This window comes from Argopecten irradians, chromosome 8 (assembly GCF_041381155.1).
Source record: "Argopecten irradians isolate NY chromosome 8, Ai_NY, whole genome shotgun sequence".
NCBI classification, from domain to species: domain Eukaryota; kingdom Metazoa; phylum Mollusca; class Bivalvia; order Pectinida; family Pectinidae; genus Argopecten; species Argopecten irradians.
Window position 1 is genome coordinate 22,590,618 of NC_091141.1, and position 6,215 is coordinate 22,596,832.

Below are 6,215 nucleotides of genomic sequence, written 5' to 3' on the forward strand. Positions count from 1 at the left end.
TCTTAAATCGTTTTAGTTTTTTTTTGAAATTTTTCATGAAAAAGTGTCATGTTAAACAGAAGTAGCTAACTCTGTTTGGGAATCGACACGACTGCTTCTTAGGGACTCGTCATGTGACACCCCATCCTCGATAGTCCTGGGGTTACTTTCACTGTCGTTATATCCATCCCTGGACTATCGGATAGTAAAACTGAAGGAAGTTCAGGACTTATCACAGGCCTGACTACCGAGATTTCCTTTGATGTACATAAAGGGAATCGAATCACGGTACACTATGTTGCGGAATGTGTTAATTGAAGTTGGATTTCTCCAAAGGAATCTCTGAAGGCCTGTAATAGGAGATTTCAGAAAAGATGGCGATGACGTCACACAAAGGTACATCCGGGCATATATATTATAGTATCAAGGGTATGAACTCGGCGGTCGAGAAAAACGGACCTATTTTTTTAAAAACATGATTATTTTAATAAATGGGTTCTATACAACATTGACGGATATCTTACCTTAAAGAGAAATAATTTATCTTTCCATTGAGTGCTTGATGAACAAAATTGGCCAAGTATTGACGAAGTTATGGCTTGATGAATCGGGAAATTTACGAAAAATATGCTAGGTAGACATTTCCCTGTCCGGTCGAAATGTCGTCTCGGCTCTAATGGGCATCTCAAAAATCAAGCCAAAACCACAAAATCTACGCTTGTGGTGGTAAACAGTACCCATAACTGTGTTCATCCATAATCTCCTTTGGAGGTGTCATGACCCGTACTTTGTAGAAACTCCATTTAAACATCGTGTAGCTCACATACTTTAACCGTCACCGCCATGTTCATTTTTTCTCGGAACGCTTCTCGACTTTACATATCGTGACTACATTATGCAAATTAGGTAATATTGTGCTTGTAGGTAAACTCGAGAAGCGTTCCGAAAAACAAATGAACATGGCGGTGACGGTTAAGGTAAGATATCCGTCAATACTGTATATAACCCATTTATTAAAATAATCATGGTTTTAAAAAAATAGGTCCGTTTTTCTCGACCGCCGAGTTCATACCCTTGATACTATAATATATACATGTATATATATGTATACTGTTAGTTTAAAAAAAACGTGCCAGGTCCCTGTGTATCTACACATAAACATAGCGGGAAAACAGCCGCTTGCGATGTTTGTTTACATTTTATTGTAATACATAGTACGACAATCCGAGAACTATTGCGTTATTTTAATTATAAAAAGGGTAAATAAATATATTTAACAATAATATTTAGAAATAAACATCAGGTATTTATATTTTACTCCGTTTATACTCAATTTTCTACCGCCACGAGAAAAAAACACGGTCGCCATTAGACCTACGTATAAACATTGACAGAAGTTACAAAATTGACAGAAACTACAAATTAAATTCCAAGTTTCCCCAAATATTATACTGATATTTTAATAAGCAATTACTGTTTTCTAAGTCTTACTTGGTAAAACACCTTACGATGTGTGATTATGACCAAATTAAAATTTGCCTTCGTAGATACCCCAAGCGCACTGCAGCCATTACGTACAGTACTGCCGAGATCCCGATTCATTTCGTCATTTTTCATAGTCACAAAATTATGTATTCTGGTTAACTTTTTCGTCAGAAATATTGGAATTTAGTTTATAACATTCAAATGAGTCATTTTATAGTTACTTTTTATCATGTTTTCAAACAAAACTTCGAGTATTTTAGGATTCTCGAAGCCGTGCGCAATGTGTCCTGGTCGGCATTTATAGTAATTACGATCTACATTGTAGCTATATTCATCAATCTAAATGTAGTCTATCTAACATGTATTCAAATTATTTAAAAGTAATATCACCTCAATTTGGGACTTCACATAACGGCACATGGAATACAAGTGATTAAAAAATAAAAAATAAACTCATGAAATTGAACGATTTCACTATTTTATTTTTCGAGATATCAGCAGCCATAGGCCTACTGTACGTCTACGTACACATACATGTATATCTTCATTTATGTGTAACGGTGGTTTATACCATTCATTTGAAATAATATATACATGGGAAATAACGAAATATATATATTTTACAAGTACTTATTGAGATATGTGTTGGTAATTACGTATAAATATTATTAATTTCCCAACTATCGGCTGTTGCCCGAGGTGATCTACCAGCGAAGCCATGCACGAGCGGCCGTGGTCTGGCCAGGTGGTTCACATTTCGTTATATTTATATTAAATAGTGTTATGAACAGATTTTTCGTGTATAACAGAAATATGATACATTGAAATCAATTATCTATTCATAACTTTTTCACAACATGGATTTCTACGTGTGAACAAAAAGCGGGTACGTGTGACGGCCCGGCACCGCTTCGCAAGCTGGCTTCAACACCAAATCTAAACAAATATATTTAGCAATAAACAATTGTAAATAGAAATGTCTGTAACCTCTGAAACAATAAGAAACTATTTTGAAATCAGAATTTGCAAGTATGAAAGTGTATACTTTTGTCAACGTATCGATTGTGTAGCAGGGATGTACGTATCTGTTATTGTTTTTATTAGTCGCCATACCGTGTTTGTACCTTTGCGGACCCGGATGTAAACTTTCTGTGACGTCACGCCATCTTTTGTGAAATCTCCTATTGGTTAGTCTTTTTCTCCTGAAGGCGGGTCTAGACCGCTGTCATAAAAAACTTCTGCTAATAATCGAATTATTTTACTAATAAACTCCTTCATAACGGAATAATTAATTTTCTCTTTTTTTTTTCTGGCTTTCTGATTGGCCTATTCATTTTTTTCATTACACGATGAAAAAAAATCAAAAAAATCCGAGAATGGCGCGGAAACCCGACGTTATCATGCAATCACAATAAGTAACAACACTATCACGGTTGCATTCATCTTTTTAGGGTGGAACGGATACTTGTTTAGTACCACAAGGTCGATAGAAACATTGACGTTGCGTATTGATTTGAAGAAAAAAAAATAATCCCTTGGAAAACATCAATGTTTTATAAAGTAGCCTGGAAAATTAATTATAAGCATTGAAGTCACTATTATTTAATTTCATCGGGTTATGAAATAAATTTTGTTTGCAAACTTTTGTGAGAATCCGCTTCACAGTTTGCAAGCAAGATTTCTTTCATACCCCGATGAAATTTAAAAATAGTGACTCTAATGCTTAAATAAAGGCATTTCGATGAAATTTATTGAATGACAATATACTTTTCTTCCTTGCTTTAGGAGCCGCGAAGGCAGAGTGGTTAGCTGTCTCGACATATTATCACAAAGCCCTCCACCTCTGTGTCGCGAATTCGAATCCAATGTGGGCAGTTACCAGGTACTGAGTGTTGGACGGTGGTTTTTCTCGAGGGTACTCTGACTTTCATTCAATATCAAAACTGCCACGTCCTTAAATGACCCCGATTGTTAATAGGACATTAAAATAATACATCCCAAATCCTTTGACAGAGTTAATATATCGGTACTGGAATTAGACAGGTTTCGTGTTATGCTGTAGATACCAAGCTTTTGTTGAGCGTGATAACATAGAGATTTGTCAAAAAAAGCCGTTACCACTGGGAAAGTGTTGGAAGGAAAAAACGACCACAAGGCAAAGTACTAATTAGGAGATTGGCTGTATGGCTTCAACCTTCTTGGCATATTGCTGTTGATAGGAACACCTGTTCTATATATTTATCATTGGTTTTGTTACCGTCATCACTGGGTCCAAGGTCGAGGTACAGTACAGGCGTCTGCATCTGTTTTGGAAAAATATAATAGTCTATTCCTACTATATATAGCAGGGGTAAACATATTTTTTTTCAAAAACAGAGGCAGACGCATGCAGTCGAGGCCGTACCTTGAGGTTTGACGGTTTTGTCAAGTACCATTCGCCAGAGGGAAAGCCAGCGGAATGGCGTAAATTTGAATTTACGTCAAACTCGGCTTATAGACGACTTGTACGAGAGAAATCCATACTATACAAGTACTGTTAAATTATGCAATACCCTGATACAAGTAATATAAAATTATTACCGTGGCCCGCTCATGCCTCTGGCACCACACGATACAAGGCTAGAACCATTTCAACACATTTTTATATCTAAAATATAATTTTAAAATCCCAGGAAAAACAGCTGCCAAATATAGACAGTAGTAATAAAATTACTAAACCAAATCTCCATATTTCTTCAACTGCTTCCAATGAAATATTGACAGCAGGGAAAATATATTTATGGTCCCTTGCGGATTGAGCTGTTTTATGTTGCCGAATTTAGCTCCTGAAGCAAACCAAGTCTTGTAAATGACACCTGCTTTCCAAAGATGTATCGCCGACTCGTTGTGTTCTCTGCACACATTACTGAATTTAGACTTTTTGGAACAAACATACCTGTCGCGTTTCTTTAATTGGATTGCACACACAATTTACGCAATTTCATGCAAATAAATAAATACAAATATTAAAAACATCAAATATAAAAATATATTCATAGATGAATATAGTTGAAGCATTATTTTTACACCAGACAACTATGTCATAATGTCTAATTTTGGTGTCAGGGCCAGGGTATCTTCGGTTACCCTGGACTATCTCATTGTAAACCTGAACACAGGGGGTCAACTCAATGAAAATGGAAGTTGTCATACATTTTTTTTTTGTATTTGGTGGATGGACTGATGACTGATGAGTTTTATAGTAAATATCCCGATTTTTTAAATAATTTGTCAAATTTCGTATTAAAAAAAACAAAAAAACACATGACTGTCATATATACTCATCAGTCCATCCACCAAATACAAAAAATGTATGACAACATCCATTGTCATTGAGTTGGGCCTCTGTGAAACTGAAGGCAGATCAGGGGAATAAATCTGAACCAATCACAGCCCTGGATATGTTTTCTTTGACGACTACAGGGAGAGCGACGCCCAACTTCAAAGTCACACAGTCAACCACAATGTACCGTTATACGGCTCTTTTGATGCACATCATAGATAGGACAAAATTACATGTTGTGTTCTGTTGCCTCCAGTTTTACTGAGATAGTACAGGGGTGTAGAGATCGTAAGTGATCGGAACTCCTGGGGTATCGAGGATGAAGGTGGACTAGTCGTGGTGCATTTCGGACTCCTGGACAAACAACCCTTCTACGTCACGATACCATGAGACAGGCTAAACTGCGTTCCCGGCGAAACAACATATTTTCAATTTATGTTTCGGCCACTTTGGTAGCCTGCGTTTACCATTTTGATTAATTATGATCTTGCCTTTACGAATTTTACCGCATAAGATTAATGTACTATCAAGATTTTAGTAGAAGATGCTATTTTTATCCCTCGTATGCTGCCATCTGTTAGCAAACTTTTCTCAGTTTTATGATAAGTAAATATGGCATTCGATCTTCTTCAAGTTTTCGCCTGAAAAACACTGTGTAGAGTGAAGTTAGTGCCAATCAATAATCAAGATGTCTTTGGATATCCCAATGAACAATAAATCTCAAGATCACAGGGATCTGAGAATTAGTTGGAACTTGCCACCCTTCTGGTATATACATGTAGTATCTCGTAGAGTATGATTTTTATCTTTTTTTTTATCAAGACCTCTAAAACGTCTAAAAATGGTCTGAGGGCACTCTGGCGGGTCCATAATTATATAATCTGTAACTAATTCTCAAGATCACTGGCACTTTCATATTTTTTTCAATATAGTGTAGGTAAATTTTGCATAGAAGGGTGATTAGGTAAAATTAATTGATGTCCATGCTCGATAGTCCATAGGTTAATAGTGAAACTGAAGGCAGGTAACTCGTTTCTTTGATGTACTTTGTTATGTGGGCAACGTTACATTACAGTGGCCGAGAGTTTGTTAAAGTAACTAAAAAAATATGCCGGTCTCGGATAGTAAACGTCAGAAGGACCATGGTAATTGAGGAGTGTAGGAGACATTGAATATCTCACTCTGAGTCGGTAATAGAACCAGAGATAGACAGCTGTTTTCCAACTTTTTCTTACGACTGGAGATGAAGATTAACTCAACGAGAAAAAGACTTTTTTGTGTGTGCAATAGATCACAGGAGCCGGAAAATTTGATTAAGTCATAAGATATAGACCGACTCCCTGTGTGTAACATCACAGGGGACTGAATTCAATACCCAGGCTGTCTCCTGATATCATGAGTAACATCACAAGGGCCTAAAAATTAGATT